We start from the raw sequence: 15,501 nt of genomic DNA, 5'->3' as shown, positions 1-15,501 counted from the left end.
TTTTACTCCAAGAAAAAGGGACATGGGCTCAATTATCTCACATGGGTTTTTATGAATCAAAACTCATCTTAACATGCTCATATTTTCTGTACCAAAGTTTCGAAATCCATATCCACTACACATGCATATATATCTCATATATCTCAATTAACCAAAGAATACCATTTTAAAATCATCTCAATTTTGTGATCCTCTTTTAATCATGATTTCAGAGATATAGAATCATCCTAGACAGTTGAAAGGGCATCCTAAGACTCAAAACAAAAACAAAATTTTTTTTTTTGTATTTTTCAATATATGACTCAAGATAAAAGTGTAAATCCCTTCCCCCACACTTAAATATTGCATTGTCCTCAATGTAATCAATAAAAAGCATGCAATGGAACACTTAAGCATATAGGGATGAAATTTACGAAAATGACTACCAACATAAAGAAAAATTGGGGAAGTAAAAGGGAGAGATAAAACAAATCTGCGTTGATGACTCCTCCACAGCTACTTCAGAATTGGGTTGCCTCCCAAGCAGCGCTTAATGTTTATAGTCTTTCAGCCTAGACTTGTACCTCCATTTAATCTTCAGGGTTTGGAACGTTTTGGAGGGGTACATCCTCCACTTCATGTTCCACAAATGCCTCATAATAAGGCTTCAAGCGATGGCCATTCACTTTGAACTCGTTGCTTGTATGTTCACTCTTTATCTGCACAGCTCCATGAGGAAACACATGAGTGATAACAAAAGGTCCAATCCAACGAGAACGAAGCTTACCTGGGAAGAGTTTGAGACGAGAATGGAAGAGAAGAACTTTTTGACCCACAACAAAAGTCTTTCTTCGAATCATTTTGTCATGGAATGCCTTAGTCTTATCCTTGTAAATTTTAGCACTTTCAAAGGCATCATTCCTTATCTCCTCTAACTCTTGCAATTGCAACTTCCTATGAAGCCCAGCTGCATCCATATCCATGTTGAACTGCTTCACAGCCCACCAAGCTTTGTGCTCCAACTCCACAGGTAAATGGCATGGTTTGCCATAGACAATTCGATATGGTGACATACCTATGGGAGTTTTGTATGCAGTTCTGTAGGCCCACAAAGCATCCTCTAGACGCAAGGACCAGTCCTTCCTGTTGGGGTTCACAGTCTTCTCCAATATCCCCTTAATCTGACGATTAGAGACCTCAGCCTGCCCACTAGTTTGTGGGTGATAAGGTGTAGAAACCTTATGTGTGACATCATATCTCTTCAAGAGAGCCTCAATCGTCCGATTGCAAAAATGGGATCCTCCATCACTAATGAGAACTCTAGGCATTCCGAACCTGCTAAAGATGTTAGACTTGATAAAATCTGCAACAACCTTAGAGTCATTAGTTCTAGTGGCCTTTGCTTCCACCCATTTGGAAACATAGTCCACTGCAAGTAAGATATAGAGAAACCCAAAAGATGAAGGGAAAGGTCCCATGAAATCTATACCCCAGACATCAAATATTTCAACAGTTATTATATTGGACAATGGCATTTGATCTCTAGGACCTAGATTTCCTGTTCTTTGGCACTTATCACAAGTTAAACAATAGGCATGTGCATCCCTAAATAATGTTGGCCAATAGAACCCAGACTCTAGCACCTTAAACGCAGTCTTCTTAGACCCAAAGTGTCCCCCACATGCTTTAGAGTGGCAAAAAGAAAGTATAGCATTATGTTCATGTTCAGGCACACATCTCCTAATCAATTGATCAGAGCAATACTTCCACAAATAAGGTTCATCCCAAACATATTGCTTAACAGTTTTCTTAAGCCTATCCCTATGAGCACGTGACATGGTATCAGGAATCTTTCTAGACACAATATAATTCACAATGTCTGCATACCATGGTTCACTTACCTGAAGTCCAAAGAGTTGCTCGTCTGGAAATGTCTCCACCAGAGGGAGATAATCTTCTGCATGCACTAAGCGACTCAAGTGGTCAGCTACCACGTTCTCACTACCCTTCTTGTCCTTGATTTCCACGTCGAATTCTTGCAAGAGTAGGATCCATCTAATAAGCCTTGGTTTCGCCTCCTTCTTGGTCATCAAGTATTTCAAAGCTGCATGGTCAGTAAAGATAGTAACTTTGGTACCAAGTAAGTAAGAGCGAAACTTCTCAAGGGCAAAGACAACTGCAAGGAGCTCTTTCTCTGTGGTGGAGTAATTCATTTGTGCATCATTGAGAGTCCTTGAGGCGTAGTAGATGGCATAGGGCAGCTTTTCCTTCCTTTGTCCCAAAACGGCTCCAACTGCGTAGTCAGAGGCATCACACATTAACTCAAAGGGCAAGGACCAGTCTGGAGGTAACATGATGGGGGCAGATGTCAACAATTCCTTAAGCTTGTCAAAAGCTTCTTGACACTCCTTGTCAAAGTGGAAGGGCACATCCTTCTGGAGTAGTTGACATAAGGGTCTCGAAATTTTGGAGAAGTCCTTGATGAACCTCCTGTAAAAACCTGCATGACCAAGGAAAGAACGAATCTCTCTCACAGAAGTGGGAGAGGGTAAGTGACGCACAATATCAACCTTGGCTTTATCAACCTCTATACCCCTAGCAGAGACAATATGTCCTAGAACTATTCCTTGTTTAACCATAAAATGGCATTTTTCCCAGTTTAAGACAAGGTTAGTTTCCATGCAACGTTTCAGAATTATCTCCAGATTATTAAGACAATCATCAAAATTCTTTCCAAAAACTGAAAAGTCATCCATGAATACCTCTATGATTTTCTCAATATAATCTGAAAAGATACTGACCATACACCTCTGAAAGGTACCTGGAGCGTTGCAAAGTCCGAAAGGCATACGTCTATAGGCAAACGTTCCAAAGGGGCAAGTGAAGGTTGTCTTCTCTTGATCTTCATTTGCAATTGCAATCTGGTTGTAACCAGAGTATCCATCCAGGAAGCAGTAGTAGTCATGTCCAGCTAGGCGCTCAAGCATCTGGTCAATGAATGGCAGAGGAAAGTGGTCTTTCCTTGTAGTTGCGTTGAGCCTCCTATAGTCAATGCACACTCTGTGGCCTGTGACTGTCCTTTGGGGCACCAGTTCGTTATCAGCATTCTTTACCACAGTGATCCCAGACTTCTTGGGCACGACCTGAACTGGGGAGACCCACTTGGAGTCTGAAATAGGGTAGATCACCCCACAATCAAGGAGTTTGATAACCTCCTTCTTCACTACTTCCATCATTGGAGGGTTGAGACGACGTTGAGCCTCTCTAGTAGGTTTAGACCCCTCCTCCAAAAGTATCCTATGGACGCAAGTTGTAGGGCTGATTCCCTTGATGTCCGCCAATGTCCATCCTATGGCGGTCTTGTGTTGCTTCAACATGTCCACCAACTTCTCTTCTTGTGGAGTCGTTAGTGCAGAGGACACAATCACTGGTAAGGTCTCCTTGTCCCCTAAGTAGACATACTTCAAATGGTCTGGAAGAGGTTTTAGCTCAAGTTCTGGGGCCTGGACCACTGAAGGTAAAGTCTTGTTAGTGGATAACTGAATGGACAAGGGAGAAACAGACTTACCTATATAGGGAGATGCCTCAAGGAAGGAGACGTTTTCAATGATTTTCTCCTCACAAGTGTCTTTCAACTTGTCCTCTGAAATGGTGACCCCCTCCTTTGTATAGCCTACCCCACTCTCAAGGGTAGTGACTAGGGTATCCTCATGCATAACATCAAACATTTTCTGCGCAAGTTCATCCAAAATGTCAGCAGAAAAACAATCATTAACCTCTAGGGGATACCTCATGGCTTCAAAAATGTTAAAGCCTATAATGTCACCATCGAACTCCATTGTAAGAGAGCCTTCATACACATCAATCTTCGTCCTAGCTGTCCTTAAGAAAGGACGTCCCAAAAGCAATGGAGTGGAACTTACAGGGGAGTCCTCCATTTCCAATACATAAAAATCAGCTGGGAAGATAAGATGGTTAACCTGTACAAGCACATCCTCCAACAAACCTCTAGGGTATGCATTGGATCTGTCAGCTAACTGGATGATAACGTTGTCAGATTTAAGTTCCCCTAGACCTAGGGTTTCATAAACAGAGTAGGGCATAACATTAACAGATGCACCTAGGTCTAGCATGGCATTCTTAAATCTAGAGTTACCAATGGTACAAGGTTTAGGGCGCCAAAAATTGATGTCGCTTTTATCGAGCGACCAATTTAACCCTGAAATGTCATTAGTAGTATAAAGTAAATAGGGATCGTTCTATTCCGGGGATTGAGGGTACACCTGTCATTGTAAGACAATTTAAACAATTAAAATTAAAACAAAGTATAATATTTACAAAATATAGACATATTTACGAAAAGGGGGAGTTTTTGGTTTTAATTTCCGAAAATATAATCTAAGTTACCTAAATAATTAAAATGCAAAAATTTAAAAATACAAATGGAATGCAAGAACAAAGATCAAAGTCGAAACTCATGATTAAAATTAATTCAAGTTCATCATTGTTCATCATAGTCATGCAAGAGGAGTTGATCATGTGAAACGTTCAAAAGCAAACAATTCCCCATATTTTACTTTCAATGCTAATTAACCTAAGTGAAAGCACCTAGATTAATTCTATCAAACATGCAATCAAGCCCTAGAAAGCTAGTCAATCATATCATGTTTAACGCAATAAACACCTAGAAAGGCTATCAACTCAAATGTGCAACTTAGTATGGAAAAGTCCACCTAATTGCAATCTTCTTTGATTAAATTCGGTTTTTGTACAAAACCTTTACTACTTATCGATTCAAGAACACAAAACCAAAAAGTTGATTCATGTTCTCAAATTCGTAGCAACATTCATATAAAAACCCTAAATGTTTCGAACCATTCAAGATAAACATACAAAAGATTTCTATCATGCAAATTTAATCAAACACTCACACAAAAGCAACCATAAATCGCAATATATGAATCTGAAAATTAACAATTCATCATAAAATTTCAGAAAACAATACTTGTTCATACATATGTGTCAACTAAGGCAAAACCAACGAAAATACAAAGCAAAGGTACAAGGAATGGTAAAGCTTCCAGGATCCTTACACTTTGGAGGGATCTTCCTCTGAATTAGGGCAGAGACATTCTCACTTACCTTTACCACCTCCTTTTCACGGTTTACTCTCCTAGTAGTGCAAAGCTCTTTGAGGAACTTGGCATACTTAGGGACTTGCTTGATGGCCTCTAGGAGGGGTAGGTTTACTTGCACCTTCTTGAAAGTTTCCAAGATAGCTTGGTCACTTTCATCCTTCTTAGATTGGGCAAACCTGCGCGGGAAGGGCATGCAAGAAGAAGAAGGGTTAGCAATAACCGAATTTGATAAGTTAGAATTATTACCTTTGATTTCCGGTTTTGCCTTTAAAGATGAGGATGCCTTGGTCTCTTCCTTTGACGTTGCAGGGTCCTTCTCAATACCCAACTTGGTGGGTTCTTGGTCTTCCTCAATTTCTATGCTCATTTGGACCTTCTTGGGTTGCTTGGGTGGATCCACAAATGGTCTCCCACTCCTCGTAGTCACAACTGATGCATTCTCCACATTACCCTTAGGGTTAGGTATTGTGCCACTAGGAAGCTTCCCAGTCTCATGAATCTTGCTCATGAAGTCCACAACTTGGCCCATCTGTTTCTTAAGATCTGCAATATCCTTAGTGTGGGTCTGTTGTCCTTGAATCAAAGCTTGAGTAGAGTTTGTCAAGGCCTGGGTGGAACTAGTCAAGGCTTCCAACGTTTTGTCATAGTGAGACATTGAAGGTCCTGAGTTCTGTTGAGGAGGGGGCATGTAGGGCCTTTGAAAAGATGATCCTTGGAATGAAGGCCCTTGAGGACGTTGGAAGTTCCCACCAAGAGGATTCTGAACGTTATCATTGTTAGTCCACTTGAAGTTGGGATGGTCCCTCCATCCTGGGTTGTACGTATTGGAGTAAGGGTCATGTCTAGGACGTTGAGGTCCTCCTTGGTATCCTCCTTGATATCCTCCAATAGCATTTGCAGATTCCCATCCTCCATTCTCATTAAGTTGAGGGCACTGATCTGTAACATGCCCTTGCATAGAGCATACCCCACAAGCTATTGTTGCACTTGGTCCCTTGGAACTTACCACTTGGTTCATGAGTAGAGTAAGCTTATTCAGTTGGTCCTCAATTGCAGTATTCTTGCTCATCTCATGCACCCTACGAGTAGAGTGTCCTACCCCCTCATATTGTTGAGAGTTCAAGGCACGATTAGCTATCAGCTCCTTCCCAACTGTAGGGGACTTATCCACAAAAGCTCCTCCAGCTGCAGCATCCAACATTTGCCTTTCCAAGGGTAAAAGTCCTTCATAGAAACATGTGAGTAGGGTCTCATCCTTCATCTGATGTTGAGGACATTGTGCAAGTAAGGAATTGAACCTCTCATAGTAAGCAGCATAGGACTCATCATGGGCTTGCTCTATTCCACTGAGCTTCTTTCTAAGTGTGATGACCTTAGAAGCTGGGAAGTATTTCTCCAAGAAGGCCTTTCTCATTGTCTCCCATGAAGTGATACGTCCTGCAGGGAGTTCATATAGCCAATCCTTGGCTCTATCAGCTAGAGAGAATGGAAATGCTCTCATCTTAAGAAGGTTCTCATCTGCCCCTTGTGGTTGCATGTTTGCACAAACAGATTGAAATTCTCGAACATGCTTGTTAGCGTCCTCCATATTAAGTCCATGGAAGATAGGGAGCTTGTGCAACAAACCACTCTTTAGCTCAAACTCTGCTTGTCTTCCAGCTGCAGGGGGAGGGTATACTATGCCTGTAGGGGGTCCTCCTTCAACAGTTGCAGTGGAAAGTTCCCTAATAGATGCCATTCTCTCTTCTTCGACTTCTTCAGGTGGTGGTGAAGGTGGTGGTGTAGAGTTGGACGAAATCACAGGTGAAGGTGAACGTGAAGGAGGAGATGGACTTGGTGTAGGTGATGTAGACTCCTCAGAACAGTAGGTCCTCTTCCCTTGTTCGTTAAAGATATACCCTCTGTGTGTCGAAGGGGAAGGGCTTGTCTGCTCAAGAAGTGAAGGACCCTTCAAGCGAGCGAGCCTTGCTTCAATTTCCTTTAGTGTAGAGGATCTAAAAGGCTCGGTCATTCATAGGAATCCTGAACATCATCAAAATTCAAAATAGTTAGCAAAGTATAAAGTGAGTTAATTACAAATTAGTGATTTATACATCAACCTTACTATTCACGAGTCACTATTCACAAGTTACTATTCACGACTTTACTATTTATGATTTATACAAGTATAAAGAGAAGTACAAATTACAAACTATCCACAATCTTTTCACAAATAAACCACGTAAGAAGTTTATACAAATATAAAATGTACAAAACAACACAATTTACAAGTGGAGGTTATGTTCAAGTATCTTATTATCTTTACAAAATAAAGTTAATATCTCAGTTGATTACAAGTTGTAAGTCGAGCCCAATAGAAACCACTACTATTGGTGAGATACGATCTAGGGATAGTCGCCTAGACATAAGTCACTTTCCTTTGTTTCAGAAGGCTAGATGGCCAGATTAAGAGGTAAGTGAGAGGGAGGACTCATTTTGGTGACACTACGGAGGCTACTCCCTCATTGAGGTTTAGGCCCCTATTGGCTACTCCCACATTGTGGTTTACGCACGGTCTATAGTATCTCTGAGATCCAATTGAACCCATCACCCAGGGTCTCAACCTAAGACACCACCTATATGCCCCTTACTCAGCTTGAAAAGAACTCATGTGTTAGACAGTTCTCCAAATGTTAATAAAAGCCGCCCTCAACTCCAAAAGACCTTAGAAAGGCACTAATGAAGGGTTAAGGCCAATATTAACAAAAGGGCCCTTATCTACTCATACGAATTTACACACTTATAATAAATCAAGAATTTAACAATATTTATAATTAATTCTTTACATTTCCTTTGTTTAACAAGATTAGACACCATTTACACAAAACTTTCACACAAACAAACAAAACGTCACTATTCACATCTAATTATCTTCTTTTTTTTTTTTTTTTTTTTTTTTTTTTTTTTTTTTCACGAAATTAAGTAAAATTACTTCTATTCTTTCCTTTTCTTTACAATTATTTTCAACACTTAGGTACGGGAACAGGGAGTCTCGATGTGCAATGGGACTGAAACAGCAACCCTTTTCAAGACTATGTTTAATCCAATATACCTTAGGTGCATCACAACATTTTCTTTTGTTATAAATACCATTGATTTCAAATTCAATTCCAAGCGGTAAATCAAGAGGACGTGCGGCCCAAGTATAGTCATCTAGACACAAAGTCCCTCCTACATCCTTTGGGCAACCTTACTGAAATGGCCAGGTAGGGGAGGGCGAACACGAGAGGTAGAATCCATTTTGGCATGAGCTACTCCCACATTGTGGTTTAGGCCCATTTGCACGCACTTCTGAATTCAAGAACCAGTCATGAGCGTTGTCCCCTTTCCTAGACACCATCCCACATAGGCTATACTTACTTGGATATAAAAGATCCTAAGTGTGAAGACAGTTCAATGAATGTTAATAAAGGCCGCCCTCAACCTTAAGGGACCTGAACTAGGTACCAATAAGGGGTTTAGGCCAATATTAATAAACACGACTTCACCTATTCCTTCTTTAATTTACAACTCACAATTAAAATTCGTATTCAACAATAAAAATAACAACCTATGTAATTAATCTAATAATTTTCGACAATTACAAAATAATTAACAAGTAAATGTTTTTTTTTTTTTTTTTTTTTTTTTTTTTTTTTTTCTTTTTTTCGAACACACATATAAACAAAACAAATATTCACAATATGACAAATGATTTTTCAATCCCCGGCAACGGCGCCAAAAATTGATGTCGCTTTTATCGAGCGACCAATTTAACCCTGAAATGTCATTAGTAGTATAAAGTAAATAGGGATCGTTCTATTCCGGGGATTGAGGGTACACCTGTCATTGTAAGACAATTTAAACAATTAAAATTAAAACAAAGTATAATATTTACAAAATATAGACATATTTACGAAAAGGGGGGAGTTTTTGGTTTTAATTTCCGAAAATATAATCTAAGTTACCTAAATAATTAAAATGCAAAAACATAAAAATACAAATGGAATGCAAGAACAAAGATCAAAGTCGAAACTCATGATTAAAATTAATTCAAGTTCATCATTGTTCATCATAGTCATGCAAGAGGAGTTGATCATGTGAAACGTTCAAAAGCAAACAATTCCCCATATTTTACTTTCAATGCTAATTAACCTAAGTGAAAGCACCTAGATTAATTCTATCAAACATGCAATCAAGCCCTAGAAAGCTAGTCAATCATGTCATGTTTAACGCAATAAACACCTAGAAAGGCTATCAACTCAAATGTGCAACTTAGTATGGAAAAGTCCACCTAATTGCAATCTTCTTTGATTAAATTCGGTTTTTGTACAAAACCTTTACTACTTATCGATTCAAGAACACAAAACCAAAAAGTTGATTCATGTTCTCAAATTCGTAGCAACATTCATATAAAAACCCTAAATGTTTCGAACCATTCAAGATAAACATACAAAAGATTTCTATCATGCAAATTTAATCAAACACTCACACAAAAGCAACCATAAATCGCAATATATGAATCTGAAAATTAACAATTCATCATAAAATTTCAGAAAACAATACTTGTTCATACATATGTGTCAACTAAGGCAAAACCAACGAAAATACAAAGCAAAGGTACAAGGAGAATCGGATTACACCGTGATGAAGATGAGATGAATGAAGTGATGATGTGGTCTCTTGAATTTCGAAAGCAATCTTCAAGGTGGAGGGTGGATGGTGTGCACGGCTTGTCTTCTTCTTCCTTGGCCTTGCTTGCACTTCGTGGTTGCCCTAGAGGATGGAGAAGAACACGGCTAGGCTAGAGAGATTTCTGAATTATTTTCTCAAAGTATAAACGCAAAAGTGTGGAAAATTCGGAACCCTTGACGTTGAGAGAAGAGAGGAATATATAGGGGACGGCTTCTAGGTCTTCAATCCGTCCACAACCCTAGCAAAGCTCACGGCAATCTCTTGCTTCCTCCACATAATTTTCTCCAATGATTTCGTGCCACATAAGCCCTATGAGGTGGTGCAACCAATCACAAAATTCCAATATAAATTCCCTAAATAATCTTGCCGAAATATATATAGATATTTTCTGATTTCCTTCACCAATTTCGGCAACAATATACTTAGAGAATAAAGGGGGACGAACCTAGACTCCTTTGAGAGCTTTCTGTGTTCAACACATATTCTCTTTCCTTTAAAAGCTCCCTAAGAAATCTCCACGAAATCTCTTTATTTTTTCTGATTTTTCCTCACGGCAAAACCCTTGTTTTTCTCTTCATTATCTTTTGCCGAATTCCCTAGGGTTTGCATGGCATCCCCTTGTTTTCCTCTTGGCTTGGACGGCTAGGTCTTCTAGGGTTTTATCTCTTGATTTATTTCCATAAAAATAACCCTAGAAAATCTCCATAGAAAATCTTCTTTATTTTCTGATTTTTGGACGCCTCTTCCTTGTTTCTCTCATGCAATTTCACGGCAAACATATCTTTAGGGCTAGGGTTTGCGTCACAAACCCTAGTGTCATGGGCTTTGATGGGCCATTATCCAATTTGCCGAAAATCCAAAGAGTTCTTGGGCCTCGTTGCTTCATCTTCAAGCCTTCTCATTTTCCAACGCAAAACACATTATTTTTCCATTTCTTTTTCATGGTTGCGTTGGAAACTCGCTAGGGAAGCCTTCCTCCATTTCGTAGGATTTCCTGGTTGGACTAGGAAAGCTTGTTTCTTCATTTCTGCTCAAATGTGTGGGCCATTTTCTCTCATGTTCGTTCGTCTTGATGTTCGCAAGCTCCTCTTTCCATTCGTGCGTTCATTTCCACTTTCTAGCTCGGAGGTCCTGAAAATAGAAACTATACTTAAAATAGAAACTTTCTAAAAAAAATGAAAATAGAAACTTACTAAAAATGAAAAATAGAAACTTTCCAGAAATGAGAAATGAAAAATGAGAAATGAAAAATGAAGACAAAAATGGAAACTTTCTACAATAAGGAACTTTCCCAATCAAAGAATGGAAACTTTCCCAAACAGGGATTTTTCAAGGAAATGGCGCAGAAAAGTGTAGGGAAATGCAGTTAAAACGTCGCATTAAAATGCTCCTATCAATAGTAGGCCAATAAAAACCACATTCCAACACCTTCCTAGCAGTTCTATCTGAGCCAAAGTGACCACCACATTGTTTAGAATGACAAAACTCAAGTATAGCTTTTTGTTCATTATTAGGCACACATCTCCTTATCAATTTATCAGAACAATATTTCCACAAGTAAGGATCATCCCAAACATATTGTCTAGCTAAAAACTTAAGTCTATCACGTTGAACACTTAGCATATTACTAGGGAACGTTTTGGACACCAAATAATTAACAATATCTGCATACCAAGGCTCACTTACCTGGATTCCGAAGAGTTGTTCATCCGGAAACATCTCCACTAAGGGTATGGCGTCCTCTTCACTCACTAGCCTACTCAAGTGATCAGCCACAACGTTGTCAGAGCCCTTCTTGTCCTTGATCTCAACGTCAAACTCTTGAAGCAAGAGTATCCAACGAATTAGCCGTGGTTTTGCCTCCTTCTTGGACATTAGGTACCTTAAAGCTGCATGATCAGAATAAATAATAACTTTAGTACCCAATAAATAAGATCGAAATTTCTCTAAGGCAAAAACAACAGCTAAAAGTTCTTTTTCAGTTGTAGAGTAATTGAGTTGAGCATCATTAAGGGTCCTAGAAGCATAGTAGATGGCGTGGGGCTTCTTGTCCCTTCTTTGTCCTAGCACGGCCCCAATGGCATAATCTGAGGCGTCACACATGATCTCAAAGGGTAGAGACCAATCTGGTGGAAGCATAATTGGTGCAGACGTTAGAAGCTCCTTCAAAGTGTTGAATGCCTTCTTGCAATCCTCATCAAACTCGAACGCCACTTCCTTTTGAAGTAGACGACATAGGGGCCTAGAAATCTTGGAGAAGTCCTTGATAAAGCGCCTGTAGAAACCTGCATGTCCAAGAAAAGAACGGACCTCCCTCACACTTGTGGGGTATGGTAAGTATCTAACAAGATCTACTTTAGCTTTATCTACTTCAATTCCACGTTTAGAGATAATATGCCCTAAAACTATTCCCTGTTTAACCATAAAGTGACATTTTTCCCAATTTAAAACAAGGTTAGTTTCTTCACAACGTACAAGTATCAATTCTAAGTTACTTAAGCAATTTTCGAAATCTTTACCAAAGACAGAAAAGTCATCCATAAAAACTTCAATAATTTTCTCAATAAAATCAGAAAAGATACTTACCATGCACCTTTGAAACGTACCTGGGGCGTTGCATAGTCCGAATGGCATTCTTCTGTAGGCAAACGTTCCAAAAGGACAAGTGAAGGTCGTTTTCTCTTGATCCTCATGAGCAATGGCGATTTGATTGTAACCAGAATATCCATCCAAGAAGCAATAAAACTCATGGCCAGCTAACCTCTCAAGCATCTGATCAATGAATGGCAAAGGGAAGTGATCCTTCCTAGTAGTGGCGTTGAGCTTCCTATAGTCAATACAAACTCGATGTCCAGTCACAGTTCTCTGAGGCACTAACTCATTCTCTGCATTCTTCACAACAGTTATTCCAGACTTCTTTGGCACAACTTGAACTGGTGAAACCCACTTAGAATCTGAAATAGGGTATATGACGCCACAATCAAGAAGCTTGATGACTTCTTTCTTCACAACTTCCATCATGGGTGGATTCAATCGTCTTTGAGCCTCCCTAGTTGGCTTAGCTCCCTCCTCAAGCAAAATCCTATGGACACAGGTGGTAGGGCTAATTCCCTTGATATCTGCCAAGGTCCAACCAATTGCAGTTTTGTGTCTCTTAAGCATCTCCACAAGTTTGTCCTCTTGAGTTGGCGTCAAGGATGATGAAATGATTACAGGCAATGTCTCTTTATCTCCCAAATAAACATACTTCAAATGATCTGGCAATGGCTTTAGTTCTAGGGTAGGTGCCTGGATCACTGAAGGTAAAGGTTTATTAGTAGAGATGGAAAGTGAAAAAGAAGGACTTAACCTACCTACATAGGACGTTGCCTCAAGAGAAGCAACGTTTTCTAGGTGGATAGATTCATAAGAATCCGTGAGCTCTTCCTTAGGTATGGTGACGCCATTTTCAAGAATGCCAACGCCACTTGCAATGGTTGAAGCCATGGCATCATCCTCCATAATCTCCATGAATTTCTGCGCAAGTTCATCAAGTATATCAATAGAAAAACATGATTGAAAATCACTTAGGGGATACCTCATAGCTTCAAAAATGTTGAAGCCAACAACTTCTCCATCGAATTCCATTGACAAGGTGCCAGAATACACATCAATTTTAGTCCTAGCCGTCCTCATGAAGGGACGACCTAGCAAAAGTGGCGTTGACTTGGGAGAAGGCTCCTCCATCTCTAGGACGTAAAAATCAGCTGGGAAGATTAACTCACCCACCTGCACAAGTACATCCTCAACTAACCCCTTAGGGTATGCATTAGATCGATCTGCCAATTGAATAATAACATTATCATGTTTAAGTTCACCTAGACCTAGAGATGCATAAACAGAATATGGCATAACATTTATAGACGCACCTAAGTCTAGCATGGCATTTTCAAATCTAGTGGTTCCAATAACACAAGGGATAGAAAAACTCCCTGGATCCTTACACTTGTCAGGCATTTTGCGTTGAAGCACAGCTGAGACGTTCTCACTTACCTTCACCACTTCTCTCTCACGGTTTTGTCTCCTTGTGGTGCAAAGTTCCTTCAAAAATTTTGCATACTTAGGAATTTGCTTAATGGCCTCAAGGAGAGGAATGTTGATTTGCACTTTCTTAAAAGTTTCCAAGATGGCCTTTTCGGCTTCATCCTTCTTGGACTTAGCATATCTGCTTGGGAAAGGCAAAGGAGAAGAAGATGGATTAGTAATAACCGAATTGAAAGAGTTAGAAACTTGTCCTTTAGGTTTCGGTTCTGCAGTAGGAGGTGTCACATGAGCCTTAGACGTTGCAGGGTCCTCCTCCTCCTCTAATGTTGACGTTGAAACCTTCTTAGGAGGCTTTGGAGGGTCTACAAGGGTCTTACCACTCCTTGTAGTGACGACCTTTGCTTGCTCAAAGTGAGGATTAGGGATGGTACCACTTGGTAATTTTCCTTGCTCATGAAACTTACCCATAAACTCCACAACTTGACTCATTTGCTTCTTCATCTCATTCACATCCGTGGATATGGCATTGATCTGATTCCCATGATGAGTTTGACCTGCAATTAAAGCTTGAGTAAATTTGGTTAGAGTTCGGATCAATTCATCATTAGAAGAAGAAGAAGAAGCATTTGAATTATAATTCGAATTGAAAGGAGTAGGGTTAGGAGGTTGAGGCTTTTGATAAAAGCCTTGAGGACGTTGTTGGAACCCTTGAGGTGCACTTTGAACGTTGTCATTGTCCTTCCAACGAAAATTGGGGTGATCCCTCCATCCAGGATTGTAGGTATTCGAGTAAGGATCATTCCTAGGACGTTGGTACCCTTGTTGGAAACCTATGGCGTTAACACCTTCCTGTCCTCCACTTTCCATGAGTTGAGGGCATTGATCAGACACATGCCCTTGCATTGAGCAAACTCCACACACCATAACTTGTCCATGCGCTCCCTGAGACACAAGAGAAGTAAGTTTGTTAATTTTATCCTCCAATTGAGCTAAAGTACTTACCTCATGGACCCTTTCACGTGTGGTGGTGGATTTGGGCCTAGAGCTTCCATATTGTTGTTGATTCAAGGCCCTATTCTCAATCAGAACCACTCCAGCCGCAGGTTCCTTGTCAACAAACGATCCACCAGAAGCTGCATCTAGCATGTCTCTTTCCAAGTTGGTGAGCCCATCATAAAAACAAGTGAGCAAGGTCTCATCCTTCATGCCATGTTGAGGGCATTGAGTGGTGAGAGACTCGAACCTCTCATAGTAATCTGCGTAGGACTCATCTTGCCCTTGTTGAATTCCACTTATCTTCTTCCTAAGCATGATGATGCGAGATGTAGGGAAATACTTCTCAAGAAACGCCTTCATCATATCAGCCCAAGATGTAATCCGTCCACTTGGCAACTCATAAAGCCATTGCTTTGCCTTGTCAGCCAACGAAAATGGGAAGGCTTTTAACTTCAAAATATGCTCATCAGCTCCTTGAGGCTTCATGCTAGTGCAGATGAACTGAAATTCCATCAAGTGGTTGTTGGGATCTTCCATAGAGAGTCCATGGAATGTAGGAAGACGATGAAGCAATCCAGACTTCAACTCAAAATCAGCTGTTAATCCCTCAGCTGCAGCAGGGTAGGTTATGCAGGTTGGCACTCCCCCAGGT

At 40.1% G+C, this 15,501-nt stretch overlaps 1 non-coding gene across 1 annotated transcript; it reads left to right on the top strand.

The window, feature by feature from the left end:
- Positions 1-15,057: 15,057 nt before the first annotated feature.
- On the top strand, positions 15,058-15,164 carry LOC112183170. The gene has a single exon (XR_002929761.1). It is a non-coding gene; the product is annotated as a small nucleolar RNA R71 (small nucleolar RNA).
- The last annotated feature ends 337 nt before the right edge of the window (positions 15,165-15,501 follow it).

Source organism: Rosa chinensis, chromosome 1 (assembly GCF_002994745.2).
Source record: "Rosa chinensis cultivar Old Blush chromosome 1, RchiOBHm-V2, whole genome shotgun sequence".
NCBI classification, from domain to species: domain Eukaryota; kingdom Viridiplantae; phylum Streptophyta; class Magnoliopsida; order Rosales; family Rosaceae; genus Rosa; species Rosa chinensis.
This window is presented reverse-complemented; position numbering and strand designations above follow the sequence as displayed.